This window comes from Heterocephalus glaber, unplaced genomic scaffold, assembly GCF_053883595.1.
Source record: "Heterocephalus glaber isolate CG9 unplaced genomic scaffold, H.glaber_assembly_v1.0 deba00000937, whole genome shotgun sequence".
Taxonomy (NCBI): Eukaryota; Metazoa; Chordata; class Mammalia; order Rodentia; family Bathyergidae; genus Heterocephalus; species Heterocephalus glaber.
The window spans coordinates 4768234-4787426 of record NW_028258173.1 but is presented as its reverse complement, the minus strand read 5'-3'; the positions used below and the strand labels follow the sequence as shown (position 1 = coordinate 4787426).

At 52.7% G+C, this 19193-nt stretch overlaps 1 protein-coding gene across 5 annotated transcripts in view; it reads left to right on the top strand.

Annotated features, from left to right (window-relative positions):
• The window catches only part of Septin9 (septin 9), a 167579-nt gene that overhangs the window by 56389 nt on the left and 91997 nt on the right, over positions 1-19193 (top strand). Inside the window, exon 3 of one of the 5 annotated variants that reach the window (XM_087208407.1) lies at positions 17834-17954. The exons of the other annotated variants lie outside the window; for them this stretch is intronic. The gene's annotated coding sequence lies outside the window, so the exon portion shown is untranslated. The remainder of the gene's footprint in view (positions 1-17833; positions 17955-19193) is intronic. 5 annotated transcript variants of the gene reach the window in all.

The following is a 19193-nucleotide window of genomic DNA, read 5'->3' as shown; positions in this document are numbered from 1 at the left end:
CATGGTGCAATGTTGACATCAGCAGTACAAATTTGTTTTTCTTTGCCCTATAGGAGGCCAATGTAAATCTTTCCGAAATCCAAAGATTGTACTACAGAATTCTCTGTTTTGAAATTGCAGTATTTCATTTGGAATTTCTGCTTTGTTCCTTGTACGGTTCCTGCACTGGTCAACTTGTACTTTGTTAGCAAATGTAACATCAGTTGGAAACGGGTAAACCAACTGTTGAATGTCACATTCCAATTTGGGAGATGGGAGCAACAAGTCCACATCATTTGGTTTATTACTATACAAATAAGGACCTGATGGCTGAGTTTCAGAATAAATTTCTAAATTGAAAGCGTAAGTCTTCAGATCTAAAAGGGCATAAATTTTTATGCCATATTTTGACCCATCACTTTTCCATAAGTCTTTTACATTCCTGTAATTACCATGAGAAACCCTTGCTAAGTACAGCAGACCTATGAATGCTTTTGGTTCAGCTAGTGAAGTGTCATGATAAGAATATTTTTTTAATATGGCTATTGGTGCATACAGAATGTTTTACTTGTATTTTAGCCTCTGTGTATTTCACAATATCTTGTAGCATTTCATCTGTGAATTTCTAACATTGAATGGCAGTGCTGGCATTTTGTCCAATAGGTTTCACTCCTGCCAAGATCCTCACTACATTTTCGGACCTAGTTCTAATATTAGATCATCCCATTTGTTTACATGACCATTTTGCAACATTTTGACTAGTCAAATATGCACTCATACTGCTGTTTTCTTCATCATCTGAGTCAAGGAAGTTTGCATTCCTTGTGTCTGTATCAATAGATTCTTACTCCATTTCACTGTCACAGGAACTTTGGCCAACATCAAAGTCATCATCATCATCATCATCATCATCATCATACACCCACACCATTCTTCTGTTATGAAAACATGTATTTTACCCTAATGGATCATCTTCATCATCTGTGCATAAATAATTTGATGATTCACTATTGACCTCCTCCAGAACTTGCACATCTGGTTTTTTATGTGCCATTGTACCAAATTGGGCTACTTCTACCAGAAAAAATTAAAAGAAAACATTAAAAAAAAACATATTTTAGAGTGGTGTGGATGTATTCTACCCTCTGTAATGCTCAGGTAAATGTACACACACAAAAAATGTTAGAGCATCATGGGGTTGAAAATCCCAGTTTGACACTTTTGCACATAAGCACACTCATTGCCATTCATTGTGTGGTAAACACAAAAATTGCTTCCTGTATCCTTCAGAGAAAGGTCCTGAGATGCACAGCTGGCTACTATTACTCTAAAATAAAAATTTGTAGTAGAACAGTAAGAGATGTGTTTGTGAAACCCAGTGTTATGCTGGTAAATAATTTGCTCCAAGATACAATGTTTCCTGCTAGAGACTCACTCAGATAGCTACTACTTCTCTCCATTAACAGGAGCCTGATCTTTCCAGACTTGTGCCTGGGACTGAAGTGCTCCTGCCCAGGGCCACGGGATTGGCAGTGCCTGCCCTGCTGTGAACTTTCCAGGACCATGTTCAGCCCCATGAGCTCAGCCTGTACCATTAGGGTCCAGGGCGGTTCCATGCCTGGTCCAGGTGGTCATGGTGCCCATGATCGCTGACTAGAGCTGGACAATGAATTCCAGTGCTGGTTGTGGGGGGTAGGCTCTATCCCAGGAGCCTCCAAAAGCTCAGGCTTCTTTTGGCTGTTTTGGGGCCCAGGGCCCAGCCTCAGGGTCCCCTCTTTTCTCCTGTCCTCTAGTTGCACAGCATCGGGTCTCACCAACATCTCTGCAGACAGGGCCTGTCAGCTCCCCATTGGAGGATCAAGGCTGGAGGACAGGGGCCGCTGCTACTTTCTATGCAGCCCAGGGCCTGGGTCAGCTCCAAGGGCTGCAGAAAGAAGCTTCTCTCTCTGGCCTGGTGTTGCCCAGGGGAGATGGCTCTGGCTGCGGGGGGTCTACCTAGGCCAAGGGAGGTGACCGTCATTTGGTGAGGTTTTGCCTGCACTGCGTGCCAGAGTCCTGTCTTGTTCCAGCAACACTGGTCTCCTATGTGTTCTCCGGGACAAAGCCCACAGCTGGCTGGAGCTCTGGTCCGGAAGAGGGCCGGCCCCTCCCCTCTACCCAAGTGCGCATGTGTGGATGTGCACACACACGCACACACACACACAAACACACGCACGCATCCTTCTGCAGAGGAAATGATTCACACCAGAGTGCAAAGGTTGGGGTCAGAGCAGGCTGCACAAGGGTTAAAGGAGCAAAAAGGAGGAAATGGGAGTGGAGTGTGGGTGGGAACAGGAGGAATGCCTTCCACCCGGGACAGAGCTCTGGAGGTGACCAGGCTCTCGAGACAGACGTGTAGGCACGCCTCCGAGGTCCAGTCTTACTTCATAAAGCCTGAGGGTCCTGCAGGGTGAAAGAAAGGGAGGAGCATGTGAACACATATATGATGTATCTGCGTACATGTGTGCACACATGTGCTTGTGTATGAGAGGTGTGCGTGTGTGTAGAGCTCTCATTTCCATCTTCCTGTCCTCTGACCACCAGAAGGAATTTCCGTGAGGCTCCCCACCCTTCCCAGGCTACATGAGGGACACGTGCACAGGAGTGCGCGCGCGCACACACACACGTACCAGGCAGGGGCCAGTGCACCTAGGCCTGGCAGGAAACCGGCTCTGGGAAACTGCAGGCCCCACCTTTGGCATGAAACTCTGTTTTTGCTGCTGTTCGTTTAAGGCAACAGAAAGTGGGGTGGGGGTGGGGACAGTGTCCGTGCAGAAGAGCAAATGTGCTTAGAGCATGGGGCAGTTGAGGGACTGTCTGGAGCTCTCATCCTGGGGTCCTTCAAGTTTGGGGGTCACCACACTCCAAGTTGGGCCCTCTTCTGCATGAGCAGCAGTCATTAGCCGGCTGCTTCAGGGGTGGCCCTTGGAGGAGGCCCGGCCCCCAGAGTTCATGCTGAAATCAGAGAGCTGAGAAGGTTCCAGGCTGGAGCCTCAGCCAGCAGCTGCCCTGAAGCTCTCCTTGCTGGCCCGGTGCGGGGCTGATTAAGCAGCCTGGGGAGGCTGCTAACTAACGCACAGCTTCTGGGTCGACCCATGACCCCCAGAATCCTGTGAGGTTCTGGGAAGAGAACTGAGCTGCTGCTGAGGGCCCCACAGGCTGATGCTAGGTCAGGGTAGGGTGGTGGGAAAACCTGCTGGAGAGATGCTTGCAGCCTGGAGCTGGCGTGATCGGCAACCGTGGGACCTTAACTGTGAGACAAACGGAAGGCCGGCTGTGCCTGTCGTGGAGGAGGCGCCTCTTTGTTGCAGGGCCACCCTTGCTGAGCCTCTGAAGTGGTGTCCCTGGGCTGCCAAGTAAAGGATTTCAAGCTGGCAGCACCACGTACTCCCCACAGTTCTGGGACTGGAAGTCAGAGAGGATGGTGTCTGCAGGGCCGGCCCTTCTGAGGCTCCGAGGCAGCATCTGTCCCAGGTCTCTCCCAGTGTCAGGCGTGCCCTGGAAGCCTTGGCGTTCCTGGCTCGTGGCTCATCACTGTCTTCAAACAGCCCTTCCCCCTTGGTCACCTTTGAATCCAAATCCCCACCTACTTTCTCTGATAAAGATACCAGTTGTTGGTTGGGGCCTGCCCTGTTCCTTCCTGTGCACCCTCATTTAACTTGATTCCATCTGCAAAGACCCAGCTAGGCATGGTGCTGCACACCTGTAGTCCCAGGATTTTGGGAGGCTGAGGCAGGAGGATCACAATTCAAGCCCATCCTGGGCAAATTAATGAGAACCTGTCTCCAAATAAAAAGGAATGAAGATATAGCTCAGTACCAAGGCCCCAGTACAGAAAAAGAAAAAAGAAAAGACCCTAGTCTCAAAAAAAAGTCCCATTTACAGGTACTGGGGTAAGGACTGTAATGTATCTTGTGGGGTGACACAATCCAATCCTCTGCTGAGGGGGTTCTCAGTCTAAGGGAGGAAGTGGAACGCAAGTGGGACCCTAGGAGAGGGACCTGTATGGCCAGAGGGCTTGATGTCAGTTGGGGAAGGGGGTGTGGATTTGGGTTGAGAACACGAAGCGGAGGAGCCACTATTATAGCCCAGTGGTTGGAGGATTGTCATGTAGGAGAGCCTTTATTTTGAACTTCTCCAAAATCCCAAATGAGTACCAGATTCTTGAAGGGTGCTAGAAAGATGAATTTGTCTTGTTACAGAAAGAGGTGTTCTCCTCCCAATTTTTACTTCATAGCGGTGGGATAGGCTATTTCACAAAGCAGTAAGTCCCCCATGCCTAGATGTTCCAAGCAAGGACTGGAAATAGCTCAGGACCATGTGTAGAAGGGACTTCTGGGGACCCTGCCAACACCAAGAGCCTGTTGTTCTACACAAACTTGAATTTCAAACGCCCCTATTATTTAAAGACCTGCCTGTACCAAGGCCCCATGCTTGGCAGGTGCTTCACAGTGACCCTCATCTGCCATCTTGCCTCTGGTGCCTTCTGGTTGCCATGGTGACCAGAAGCTTGCTGCATCTGGTTGGTCTGGAAACTGAGGCCCACTCATGACCCACTCTGCCTGGGCCAGACTTAGAAATTAAGCACCTGGACAGACAGGTTTGAGAAGTGTGTGCAGATGGTTAAATGGACATAAGAACACACGCATGTATGCACATAAACACAGGAACTTGAGGCTGCTGTGAGCTGTAAGACTAATCCCTCTAGGCTGAGAGACCCCTGCCTAGCTCCCTAGAACGAGGCTGCATGGTCAGCTGCTCCCGCTTCTAACAAGAGGATAGCATTGAAAAGGTGCTTGGGAACACCTGCTGCCAGCCTTCCAGCGTGACCAGCTCTATTTTAAATGTGTGTCCTATGTTTTACTTATGTAGTGAACCTACAGTTTGTATTTTGTGCTGGATACCATTCCCAGCACTTTAGAAATATGAATGCGTTTCCATTTCACGATGATCTTATGAAGCAAGCAGTATTATCCCCATTTCACACACAAGGAAATGGAGGCCTGGAGCAATAAAGGGCCCCATCCAAGGCCTGTCTGACACTCCCTTACACATGCACTTGTGTGCACACATGCACATTCTCACACACTCACTCACTCCACACTTGTTGTTTTTCCTCTACTGTGAAACCATGGGCACCAGGGAAAGTTCTGGCAACCTCTTCTCTCTGGCTTTCCCCTGATGTTCCTGGCTGGCCTCGAACCCCTTTTCCAGCTGGTAGAAGACTGAAGGACTCCTCACTCCCTAGAGGTCTCTGGTCAGCTTCTAGTGTACTCCCTTGGGCCCTGCTCCGCCACTTCGTGGCTGCCAGGGGCCCCCAAGCTTGCTTGATAGTGTCAGCTGCCAGCAGCTGTCGGGAGGAGGTGACGGGTGAACAGATCATTTTCCCCCAGTGCAGGGATGGTGGAGGGAAGCAGCTGAGGGGCCCACTGGCCCTGCTACCCCTCCCCTGCCCCTTGCCCTGGGCAAGGACAAATCCTTGCTTGGGCACTTCCACTGGCAACAAATGTCTGATGTCTTCCCTAATACACCTGTTAGGGAAAGTTGATCCCAGCCCCTGCCAGCTGCCCACCTCCTCGACCCAAGCCTAGGGCCAGTCTCTATAGGCACCATCTTGCCAAGATTGGTGTGGCAGGCACAGGGATGTTGAGTCACATGCTCAGGCTCCTCCCTCCAGCTGCCAACTGGTCTGGCTCCGTGTACCTCCAAAAGCCCACGCTCTTCCCACGCACCAGGCCAGGAAGGATTGGGATGGTTTTCCGAGTGCTGCTTAGCTCACTGTTATTGTTCAATAAAAACGCCTGCCAATGGCTCTGTGCTGCCCCGGGACTTGGACACAGTGGCTTCTGCCAATCCACCTGTCTCCACCCTGTGGCTCTGTAGCTCCTTGTGGGTATGAGACTTCAGCAATGATGACTCTCTGTCCTCCCTCCGATGGTGTCTCTGTGCAGTGTCAGGGAAGCAGCTGGGGATTACCTGCATTCAGTTGCTGTCTGGCTGTGAGGCACCCAGATGGGTGGATGAGTCAGCTGCGTGTGTGTGAAGAATTGTGTGCAAAAGATTTGTGCTAACGGTCCCCTCCCTCTGCTGCCAGTCCCTTGGGCCCTTCAAGCTTCTGCTCCAGCACTGGCCAAGACGTGGCCGTGGGCAGAGGCCCTGCTGGGGATGTGGGTCTGGAGGGCGCTGGGGCTCCGTCCTAGGTGGAGGCCCTCAATCCACACACAGCAGCTACACATCAGAAAGGCCTGAAGCTGGCCCTGAGCAGAGCTCTGAGGAGTGGTCAGAGCAGCTGGCTCTTCCTCTTAGGTCGGGCTCTGGGTTTCCACCCCAGAAGAAAACTGCATGTGAAATGTCTAGTAATGCAATGCTCTTTCCTCCTGACCGGCCAGGGTGTTCCTACACCTCATGGATGTGCTGGGGACGGGGACCTTCGTCTGTCTAACCAGGTCTCATAGGGTGAGGCTGTGGAGCGTCTCGGCCTCGTTCACCTGCTAATCCACAGCTGTCTCTTGGTGCCCACCAGAGGCCGTGCAGGACTCCTGGACACACCTCCCCAGCAGCGCAGCGCACCTTCGCCCCGTGGGCCCTCCAGTCCCAGCTCCCTGCCCTCAGAGACCCCGCAGAAATCCTGGGTGCAGCTCCTGCTGTGGGAACCCTTTGGGTTCACTGTGATGGGTGCGATCACATCCTAGCAACCCCACTCGCTGGAAAGACCTCGGGCAGCTCTGACCCTCTCTGGACTTCTGCTTCCGGCTGGGAAAAGGGAACCAAGCAGCTGCCTCGCGGGGTGACAGAAGGTCCTCGCTAGAGCACTGGGCAAGTAGTGGCCCGAAGGGAGTTGCTTGTTCCCTCTTCCTCTCGCCCCTATTTCCCTCCTCCGACGTCACCCTCCTGTTGTCCCTGCGCCCCCTTTGCCCGTATCCCACATGTCCTTCTCTCTTGCCCTCATCCCCGCTGCTTCTTTCCATAGGTAGGGACCCAGGCCTGGCAAGGGGGCCCCCGCTTGGGGTCACAGGCAGGCCAGGCCCACCAGGACTGAGCACAGGCTGCTGGGCATGCGGGTGGCTCAGGCTGTCAGGATGGTGTTGGAGGGGTCAGGGAGGCACCAGGTAGAGGAAGCAGAGACAGAGGCTGCTGGCCTCAGTGACGACTTGGGAGACTCTGGAGGTTGTAGAGGATCCATACGGGGATGCTGACCAGACTTCCAGAAGTGTGGGCTGTGGCCAGGGCGGGCTGCTGGGGTGCGGCTGACACCCTGAGCATCTGTCTCATGTCAAGCACAGGGTGCAGCGGGCAGGATGAGAGCAGGATCCTGCCACTGTGGAGTCTCCTGGGCCAGCAGCTGGGGGGATGAATAGGAGGGGTCGCTCTGTCCTTGAGACACAAAGTGAAGCAGCACCCAGACCGGCAGGCCTGTCACTCCAACGCATGTGTATTCTGCAGTTCCCTGCTGCTCCAGCAGCTATACTGGCTCCCTATTACCTTACCCTCTCTATGTTTTATCGTGAACATTTTCAAACACACAGCATTGTAATACCTATCACCGGGATCCTACCATTAACACCGAACTACCTCTGCTGTATGACCTCCCCGTCCCTGCATCCATCCTTCCATCCATGTGCAGATCCATCTTACTTTTTCTTTTTTATGCATTTCAGAATAACTCACAGTCACCCTAATTAGATTTTTCAGACTCACTTTCAAAACTTCTCACCCGACTGCCCAATCCTTATATTCACCCAGGGCTATGTCTACACAGCCAGAGTGCTGTGAGCGGGTTTGGACCCTGAGTTCTGATCCTGGCTCTGTTGAGAAGGGCTGGGCAAACCCTGGGGAAACATTTTACCTTGTAGGTCCTGTTTGCACACTTATAAGACGAGAGAGTTGAACTATATGTTTCAGACATGAAGCTACACTCACCGAGCTCCTATTTATGCCACTCGCCTTACATGTTATTACGAGTCCCTTCCATCTAGATGTTATTGTCAGCAGTGCACAGGATGGTCAGTGGGAGCTCAGGCGGAGCGGTGATGTGGTCAAGGCCCCACTGCCCAACGAGGGCCACACAGGCTCTGCCCCTGGAGGTCTGAGGCTGTAGCACCTAGGACCTGCTAGGGACGTGCTGCATTCCTGTTGCACACGTGTCTCACCATGTTGGTCCCCTCTCATGATCTGAGACGCCCTTGAGCAGCCCCAGCCTATTCTGGGTACTGTTAATTTGCTGTTCTTTGGCCTAATGTTAGTGTTTGTTCTCTCTCTCTCTCTTTTTGGGGGTGTACTGGGGATTGAACTCCGGATTTGCACTTGTGAGGCAGGTGGTGAAACCACTGAGCTTTAATCCCCGGCAGTTCTCTATTAATGTTAAACCATTACTTTCCTCTTTCTTTTCTATTTCTATCTTCCCCGCCCCCTCCTCTTCCCTCCCTTCCTCCTCCTCCTCCTCATTCTTCCCCTCCCCCAGGGCCTTCATACTGAATACATCCCCAGCCCTTTGTATATTTTTATTTTGAGAGAGGGTCTTGCTAAATTGTCCAGGCTAGACTTGAACTTATGATCCTCCTGCCTCAGCTTCCCAGAATACTGGGATTACAGGTGTGCATCACCATGCTTGGCTACTTTCCAGTTTCAAATACCTCCATGCTCAATGCTATGCTGTCCTCAAGAAGCTTCCAGATTGGTAGGACAACAGGCACATACTATATTGGTTGCTGTGTGACAAAGCCTACAGATACTTGAACAAGACAGGATTTCATTTCTCTCCCATGGCCTAGCCCAAGGGTAAGCAGCCACACGGGCCCAAGATAGCCAGGGCTCAGTTTGTCCCTTTGGTAAATATCAACATGCCTGTTCTACCTTGTGAGCTAAGATAGTTACTCTAGCTCCTGCCATCACGATTGCATTCCAGCCAGGGAGAAAGAAAGGAACAAAAGGGAAAGGAGGGAGTATATCCCTTTCTTTAAAAGGCATGGCCAAAAAGTTAAGCTCTTCACTTCCCCTCCCAATGGCCAAAATTTAGTCGTACAGCCATTCTTAGCAGCAAGGGAGGCTGAGAGATGTATTCTTTAGCTTGGCAGTTATATGTACAGCTAATATTTCTGTAACTATAAAAAATGATGATCAGATACTGAGGAAACAAGGGCCTGTGGCACACACACACTAATAGCTCCCTTTATATGTGCAGAACTGGGGCAGTCCTATGACAGTAGAGTTTATCAAAAAGGTGGCATTTGCACTGGTCTCAAGGAACAAGAAAAATGTCTTTGGGTCAGGAATGGGAAGTGCTTGGCATACGTACTGCTAACATCCTATCCTGAGGCTGGCACAGACATCACCAGTCAATCATGATGGCCTCAGAAATGTGCTCCCATCATGCCAGTGGGCAATTGATTGGTGTACCCTGCCATTGAACCCTGTTTGCCATAGGTGATGCACACACTCTATAGCATGTAAGAGGATCGCCATTCTGAACAGGTTCCTCCTGTTCACAACTAAAAGGTAGTGACGAATGGGTAGTTCAGATGACCCATAGGATTAACAAGGGCTGCTGTCACTCAGTGTCCAGGTGACTGCGGCTTGGCTGGCAGGAAGGAAAAGAGGGTGGGCATTGGAAAGAAACAGGTGACAGTTTCTGCAGAATGGGGACATATGAGGTGTGGTCGAACATACAGCAAATGTTTTAAACATTGTAAAAGTTTTATTACAGTAAAATGCACATTGGCATTAGTTTCCCTTAATGTACTCTCCCTCCCCTCAGACACACTTAGCCCATGGTTCTTGCCACTTTGGGCAGCAGTTCTGAAGGTCCTCTTTCATGTCACTGAGATGTTGTGTTGTGGCTGCCTTGACATCCTGATTCAAAATATTTCTTCAAAATGTTTACCTTTCCCGATCATTTTGACTTTGGAGAAAAGCCGGAAGTCGCATAGTGCCAGATCCGGTGAATAAAGTGGATGAGGATGCACTGCCATGTTTTTACAAGTTGCCTTTCTGTTGGATGGGACTCGGCAGCAGCAGTCACCATAGTTCTGATCACAGCTTGTACAGATATGAGAGAGGACTTCCAGATCTTTGTCAGAAAGTGGCAAGAACTCCAGTCCTTGCGCTTGCGAGGCAGGCAGCAGAACCACAGGGCTAAATCCCCTGCCCAGGTGGGGTATATTTTGAGGGGTGTTAATTACAGTGTGTCTTTTACTGCAATAAATTTTTTATTTAAACATTCACTGTGTATTTTGATCACCCCTTGTATGCCCTCAGGTTTCAGGTCCCCAACTGGACAAAGTTGGATTTTTCCTAGGTAAATGTTCTGCATTTTCCAAAATCAAGTGGTCAGGCCCCTCCACTGCTGGGCCTTAGAACCCCCCATTGTGGGCTCCATTGGGCTCCTTCTCCCGCATACCTGTGCATGGGCCCAGGGCCTGAGGAGGTGGGCTTCCATCTGGAGATTCCCTGGCCTAGAACATCAGCGATACCCTCCTGGAAAACTGCCTGTAGATGAGAGGCCCTGAGTGGGTGTGTGCAGGTCTTGGTCTAGGTCAGGACTGGGCAGATACTGTGCCCTTTGGCGGTGCCACTTTGGACCTGTGCTCACAGGCAGAGGTGTCAGGCCCTGGGCCAGGTCTGTGGCTGAATGGGTGAGACAAGCCACTGAGACCCAGTCTCTGTGGTCCCTGCCACTACCGGAGACAAGGCCCTGTCTGGGAATGTCCCCACCCCACTCCTGTAGGTGAGGAATTTCTTCCTGTTGGAGAACAGCTGTGCAGAGTGAGCCCATCTGGCCTGCAGGACGCCCAGGGTGGGAGGAATCACTCACTGCCACCCACCCCTGCTGGGTGCTCCACGCATCTGGAGGACACCGTTGTTCCTTTCCCCTCCTTGCTGTTTCTCTACCCCACCCCAAACCCGCTCCTGGTCCCTGCCGCAAACACCTGCCTGCTTCAAGGGTGGCACTGGGGCAGACAGGACTGTGAGACTGTGCTGGCCCACAGTGGTCCTCTTCCTGAGTTGATGACGACACTGCCGTGTGTTTGCAGAGTTCCGGCTTGTTAAAGGTTTTCTGTTTGGCTCTGTTTGTCCCACACTTGCCAAGTTTCCTGGATGCCACATGGGCAGTCAGGTCTGAGAGAGAGGCTGCCAGGGGATTGGGGAAACTGAGGAAGGGCCGGAGGATAATTGCTCCGGGAAGAGTCCAGGAAGATGTCTGTGCTAAGACCTGCAGACAAGTGAGAATGAGCCAGGAGGGAGGGGAGGGAGGCCTGCTGGCAGAGGTCACAGGACGGGGCAGGTGAGCTGTGGCACTTGGCTTCCTGGGGACTGGGAGCAGCTGGGCAGGATGGGGGTGGGAGAAGCCAGGAAGGGGCAGTGGCTCACCGTGCCTAACAGGTGAGGCAAGCCACCAAGCAGGGAAAGGACCGGGCGGTTTGCACTGTAGAAAGGCCATCCTAACATTGGCCTTGGGAGGACCAAGACCCTGGGGAAGGGCAGCAGGGGGCCACCCTGTTTATTATTAGCTGAAAGCAAGCAGAGCCCCAAAGCCTGTCTCTGACTGGGTGTAGCCCAGGGACTTGCCACCCCAAGGTGGGAGGGTGACGGTTGGCCTCCCGGGATCCTTGAGCCTGTCTTGCTGGTGTCCTTCCTGGCTTGTTTCCGGGTTATGTTGCCCTTTCTGCTCCCTGCTTGCAGGAGTCACTTGTGAGATTGTCTGTCCCCAAACAAACTGAGAAGCAGCTATAAGAGGCCGCTGTAGCCAGGTGGAGTGACCCAAGCCGGCCATCTCAGTACTCTGGGAGGCTGAGGCAGGGAGATTGCAAGTTCAAGCCCAGTCTGGGCAACTTAATGAGACCTTGTCACAAAATAAAAAATTAAAAATATGACTGGGAGCGGTAGCTCAGTGTGAAGGCCCTGAATTCAGTCTTTGGTACTGAAAAAACATAATAAGGTCTCCCCTAGCCTCTGCTCCCCTGGTGCAGACACTGTAGCATCCGTGCAGGTCCGGGGTCCTCTGTCTGTCCTTGTCCCTGCCCCTCCTATGGCCTGGCCCAAGCTGGCAAGCCCCGGGAAGGGCCCTGGTCCCAGCCCAGTCATCCAGGCCAGTGACTCTTGCTGGGGGATGTGGCAGAGTGAGAGGCTGGGTGTGCTGATAGCAATCTCATTGGTCCCTGAGGGCACTTCACCCCAGGGACAAATGGTTCATTGAGGTTGATCTGGCCGCCCATGCCAGATTGTCTGAAGGGCCTGCCAGCAACCCTTCCCCTGCCTCCTCCCACATGGAGCATTCTGTTCCTGAGGTGGCGGCCAGCCCTGGGCTGCATCTAAGGTAGAGACAGCTGGCACCCTCTCCTATGAGGTCACTGAGGGGCACATCTGGGTGACACACGCTTGGTTTGGTTCACCATGGACTGGGAAAGGGGGAGAGAAATCCAGCCCATGCGGAAACCCCAGAGGAGCCCTTCTGACAGGGGAGCAGATCTGTGCCCCTTTCCCTTCCTCTCTTCTTTCCTTTCTGCTTCCCTCCATCCTTCCTCTCTCCCTCCCTACAGCCTCCCTTGCTTCTCTCCTTCCTTCTTTTCTTCTAGTACTGGGGATTGAACATAGGACCTTGCCACTGAGCTACATCCCCAGCCCTTTCTATTTTTTGTTTTGAGACAAGATCTCGCCCAGCCAGTAAGTTGCCCAGACTGGGTTGGACTTTTCCACCCTCCTGCCTCAGCCTTCCAGAGTGCTGGTATTACAGGTGTGCACTACTCTGCCTCTTTCTCCTTTCTGCCCTCCACACAGCCAGAGGTGGTTGGTGGAAGTGAGAGGAGGGGGAGAGGAAGAAGCCAGGGCCTGGGGATCTGCCAGATCACAGTGCAACCTCTACCTGTGGCAGAGATGGGCAGAGACAGCCGGGCATCTCCCTTCCCCCTCAAACCCCAGATCTGCCCTCTGAGGAAAGTTCCAGAGCACTGGGGGTCCTGGGGTTGCTGCTTGGTGGGGGTGGGGGAGGCTGCAGGCACTGTGAGGCACCACCTCGCTCATGCAGCTGCAAGTCCTTGGCTGTGCAGGCCAGGACGCTGGCACCAGGGCACTGTCCTCATGGGCCACGTGATGGAAAGGCGGTTTATCCAACATGCCCCAGAGCCAGCCGCGTGCTGTGCCTGGCAGGTCCCCATGTGCAATTTACATCTTTGCCAGGGATGCAGAGATGATGATGTCCTGCTCCCTAGCAGGCCAATTTCTATGCGGCAGACGTCCATGTCTTTGTCTCCTCCAAACCGAGGCATAGAAGCTCCAAATTCCAGGTCCCCAGAAGGAGCTGCCAGTGGTCCACAGCCCCGCATCCTCCCTCATTCTGTTCCAGAAGGAGTAAAGGGGAGAGCTACCGCCAGGCTGACCCCTCTCTCCTTTTCTCTGCTCCCATCTCTCTCCCCTCCCTCCCTCGCTCTTTAATTAGTTAATTTCTGCCACTGGGCCTGGAACTCGTAGCCTTGAGCATGCTAGACGAGTGCTCTGCCTCATCCCCAGGCTCCATCTCTTTTTAGACAGACCAGAACGACCACAGATAGAACGGAGCTCCCTGTCACTGGAAGTGTTCAGGGGGAGGGTGCGTGGGGGTGCAGGAAGCAGGTAGACCCCAGCAGGGTGATGGACGGCAGACAAGCTCTGCAGACCCTTCTCAGGTGCAGCCGGGGGAGAGAGAAGGAGGGAGGGAGGGAGGGAGGGTGGGTTTCAGCTGCCCGCCCCACCCCATTGCCTGACCCCTGCTCACGACCTCTCCCCATCCCTTCCACCTGCAGGGTCTCTGCAGTGGGGCAGGCAATTTTCGGAGGCTGAGGCCACAGCCCACAGATGGCAGACAGGGAGGGCCACTCCCTGGAGATGACGTCTCCTGGGTCACAGTGGTGGCTTTAAAAATAAGTGCTTTCTTCTCCTGCTCAGTTCCCTGTTGTTCCTGCTGACGTGGCTGGGACAGGCTGGTGACTCAGCCCTCATCCCCACCCTGCAGCAGTGGCAAGCTGCCTCTGCCCCCAGACCCCGCTGAGCAAGGGAGAAAGATGGGGGGCTGGCCAGGACACCGAGGGTCCCCAGGCACCACCCGCTCCTCCTGGGCAGGCCTGTGGTCCAGCCGAGTGTCCTGGCAGGCCAGGGTGAGGCGTCTGCAGACTGGCACCACCAGAGGGCCAAGCATGAGCCTTAGTCACAGGCTGCCTTGAGGCTGGCTCAGTACCTGCTCACTCCGCTGGGTCCCTTGGGCGGCCCTGTGGAAGTGGGACTGCGGGTGTCAGAAGCCATGTCTCCATCCCCAGGGGGCTGCTATGATGCTGGGGTCTTTGGCCCAATTCAAAGCTGCACCTTGGGGGCCCAGAGTAGGAATGGAGGCTCACGGGATTGTCAAGAAGGAAGGGTCAGGGAAGAGGCTGAGCCGTGGGGAGTCCCTCCTTGCTCTCACGCGTGGGTCCTCCCTTACCAGCGCCAGCGCTGTGGGCAGCTGACACATGGGAAGCCATCAGTCAAAGCTCACCGAGCCTACAAATGAACAGGTGACACCAGGAGCCCGGAGTGGGGTTCAGGGGTGAGGGTCCTCTCAGCGGTGGCAGTTGCTACCTTGTGCTTCCATCTCCTGAGTGAGCAGCTCCTGCTCCATCAGGTTTTAGATCATGGTTACTCGTGAAGTTTATGAGTGAAGCTGAGAGCAGGAGGTCTTTGGCAAGCTGCAGCCCTGTCCTGCCATCGAAGCCTGGAATGCTGGGGTCTCAGAGCTGACTTCCCTAGGCAACACAGTCCCAGAGCAGGGAGTTCAGGGCCAGGCTGGAGCCCTGGAGCTGGGAGCAGAGCATTTGATGGCTCCCTGGCCAGGAGCCTCTTTGATGACTCAAAAGTCTGAATTTAGAAGACGAATGCTTTGTTTGAAAAGTCCCCCTTCTGGGAGATAAGCGCCCAGGCACTGTGGTCAGGGCTTGCTGTAAACGCTGCTCAGAAGGCAGGCTGGGGTGGGGGGGATATGGGAAGTTGGAGGAACGGATTAGTCATGTGCTGCTCTGTAGAGAAGTCTTCCGGTTGCCTGGAAGCCGTCAGGCATATGGTGCAATGGGCTCCGTAGCCTACACACTGGGAAACGTCAGCTGTCCCCACACCAGCTGCACAGCAGGAAGATTCAAAATCTGGCAGCAGGCAGGCGTGGTGGAGCACACCTTTAGTCCCAGCACTTGAGGAGTTCTGAGGATCTGGAGGACCAGAAGTTAGAGCCCAGCCCAGGCAATTTAGTCACTCAGTGAGATCTTGTCTTGAAATAAAAAATAAGAAAGGACGAGGGTGTAGCTCAGTGCAAAGGCCCTGGGTTCAGTCTCCAGTCTGTAGAGCTGGGCAGCCCACAGGGTCCTCAGGGGCCACATGCAGACAGCGCCCTGCCTGCGATCCCGGGGCTGGTGACGTGGTGGGTGGCAAGTGTGCAAAGAGCCTGTGAGTTCTCAATGTCCCTGTCCCCTCTGGGTCTGTTCCCCACTTGGAGTCCCCAGGACCCTGCCCTCTAGCAGAGGGAACTGCTCTCCCCTCCATTGGCTGGAACAGGATACAGGGCAGCCCCCTGCTGTGTGCTGGGGGTGAGACAGCAGGGGTATCCAGGGGTCACCTGGGAGGTCCCTCCCCTACTTCAGGGTGAGATGACAGATAGGGAGCCAACGGGGGAAGATTTGGGGGAAGCTGCCCAGGTGAAAGGAATGGTGAGTGCAAGTGTCCTGGGGCAGGAGGCAGTGTACTGAGGAAGGAAGCCGGTAGGTGAGGGGACCTGGGCCGAGGCTGGCCAAGGACTTGGCACTTGAGCAGTTGGTGAGGCCAACGGAAGTGCCACCATCTGCTCTCACCCCGAAGGCCTGGCCTGGGGTGCTGGTGGAGGGAAGCCAGAGGTGGGGCCAGGGTGGGTCAGGGGACAGAGGACTGCAGTAGAGCCAGAGCTGCTGGGTGAACAGTGAAGAAGCTGGTGAGCTGGTTGTTAAACACAGGCACTGTGCAAATTAGATTATATGTAATGCATATAATGGAAAGTTATTTTAATGTATACACATAGAATCATGTAAATATATTAAAACAAATTATATATAGATTACTATTTAAAATTAAATTATCTGGAATTACCATGTGAGCCAGCAATGACACCTCTGGGTATATACTCAAAGGAATGAAAAGCAAGGACCCAAACAAACACGTGTATATCCATGTTCACCACAGCAAATTCCCACAGCCAAAAGGCTGGAGCAAGTCAGAGATTCACTGAGGGATGCATGGAGAGACAAGGTGAGGCGTGTCCACACAGCGGAATATTACCCAGTCTTTGTGGGTGTTCGTGGGGGTGTGTGTGTGTGAGATACTGAGGACTTCACCCTGAGCTATATCTCCAGCCCATTTCTTATTTTTCATTTTGAGACAAGGATGGTCTTACTAACTTGTTAAGTTGCCCAGGCTGGGCTTGAACCTGCGATCCTCCTGCCTTAGCCTCCCAGCAGGTGGGTGGCACCATTACAGGTGTGCACCACCAAGCCTGGCTACCTAGCCTTTAACAAGAAAGAAGTTCTGACACTTGCCACAACATATATGGACCTTGAAGACATTTCGCACAGGGTAATAAGCCAGCCACAAAAGAACAACTGTGTAGGTGAAGCTTCTAGAATAGCCAAGTTTAGAGACAGAGAGTAGAATGGGAGTTGCCAGGGGCCGGGGAGAAGGGAGACCAGGGAGTTATTGTTCAATGAGTACAGAATTCCACTGTAGGGAGATAAAGACAATTCTGGAGACAGATGGAGGGAATGTTTCCTAGAAGTATGGCTGCGTCTAATGTCACCGAACTGGGCATTGACACATGCTTAAAACGGTAGGCTTCCTGTTGTATACATTTTATCACCACAAAATGCGTTGCTTAATTAGAAAAAATAAGTTATACAATGAGATCTATTACATTTAAATAATATAAAGTACTTAATTAGGTGTAAACAAAGTCAAGAGATAAACTCTTAGTTTCCTGGCGATGTCTAACACTGCGCTGTGCGTGTGCCGGGGATCAAACCCTGGCCTCCACGCTAGCCTGGCAAATGCTCCAGTGCACGGAGCCACACCTGTTGTGTGTGCCTCTGAGGTCACCCTAACCCCTGCAGCGCCTCCCAGACTCAGTGTCACGCAGGTCACTTCGGTATCACTTTGGGAGTGTTTACACCGCCGCACGCCCGGAGCCGTGTTGGGGTTTAAACACTGACCCGCATGCTGCCGGAGGAGGAGACCTGCAGACCCTCCAGAGGCAGCAGCTTGGATGTTGGGGCTGAGGGAAAGCGGGTGCAAGGGTGACTTTCGGATATTGGGCCCAGGTGCTAGGTGGACAGGGCTGCCATACTAAGATGGGGGCCGAGGAGCCCCCGCTGCGGATGGTTTCCAGCCTCTGCCCCTCAGCAAGGCTCCTCAGAGAGAGGCCTGTGTGGGCCCTGTCAGGGAGAAGCCTTGGTCTGTGAGGAGAAGACCCTGTTCTTGACAGTGTCCTGTCCAAAGGTTCAGTGGGCTCGGAGCCATCCTCCCCGCTGATTCCAAGCATCGCTCAGTCTCTTCCTGGCCAGCTCAGCTTCTCCACAGAGAGCACTGTACCTGGGCACCTACCCCAGGGTCACTGGTACTGATGTGCAGGCCACACGGCTGTTTCTGCTCAGCTTTTCCTCCGCCCTCTTTTCCCATGCTTTGAATGCTTCATTCCACCAAGCTGGACCTGCATGCTCTCTCTTAGGCCTGTTTTGTCTCCTTTCTGGAAAGGCCTAGCTGGGGCTTCCTGTCGCACCCATCTTACCTGTCTCTGTCCTTGCAGTCTGAGGCCCCATCCTCCAGACAACCAGGACAGAGATCCACCAGGCAGAGCCCGCCCCTGAAGACAGGTGACTTCTCAGAGGTGTGAAGACTGGACCGAAAGGAGTGGCCCAAAACATATGGTGAATATTAAATTAGAAACATTTGTTACAGTAAAAGACATTGCCATTGATCCCCCTTAAAGTACTCCCCCTTCGAACATACTTATTCCATCATTCTTGCCACTTTCTGAGGCCGTTCTGCAAGTCCTCTTTCGTGAGAGTCTTTACAAGGCATGATCATAATAACTATGGTGATTCCGGCTGCTAGGTGCCATCCAGCAGAAAGGCAGGCTCATGAAAACATGACAGTGTGTCCTCATCCATCTTATTCACAGATGTGGCTCTGCCCCCAAACCAAAATGATCGTGAAAGTTAGGTATTTTAAATTGACTTAGACATCAAGGCAGCCACAACAGGGCTACTAAAGACTCATGAAAGGCCCAGCATGGTGGAGCACACCTGTAATCCAGCACTTTGGAGGCTGAGGCAAGAGGACTGTTGTAAGTGTGAGGCCAGCCTGGGCTATATAGTGAATTCAAGGCCAGCCTGAACCACATAGTGAGACCCTGTCTCAAAACAAAAAACAAACAAAAAACACCCTGAAGATGTATCAATAAATAAAATAAAGACTCACAAAAGAAGACTTCTAGAGCTGTTTCAGAAAATACAAAGAACGATGGGCTAAGTGTCCTTGAAGCAAGAGGGAATATTCTGAGAGGCAGTAATAGCAATGTGGCTTTTACTGTAATAATTTTTTTACTTCCCCACACACTGTACTTTCTGATCAGCCCTTACAAGGTCTGTATTAGTGTCCTGTGGCTGCTATAAAAACCACCATGCGCTGGCTGTGTGATGGACAGTTCTGCAGGCTGGAAGTCTGAAACCAAGGCATCAGCAGGGCCAGCCACTCCCCCTTGGAAGACTGTAGGGAAGGCTCCTTGGCTTCTCTGGCTTCTGATGTTTCCAGGGGCTCCTTGGCCCGCGTCCTCATTGATCCAGACTCTGCTTCCTGCTTCATGTGACTATTTCTCAGTGTCTCTGCACCTTTTTTCCTTTTTTAAGGACACTTGTCCTTGGGTTTAGGGCCCACCCTCATCCAGGATGACTTCATCTTGGAATCCTTACTTTCTATACCCGCAGAGGCTCTTATTCCCAGTCAGACCACATTCTGAGGGTCCGGAGGGCTTATCTTTTGGGGAGCACTGTTCAGCTCACTACAGGTCTTGCTCTGCACTTGTAGCCAGCAAACCTTTGGTGTCCTTCTGAACATCCCCGTCCTCTGGCCAAGCTTGAGCTGTCCTGCCTGCTCTGGAGTCTTTG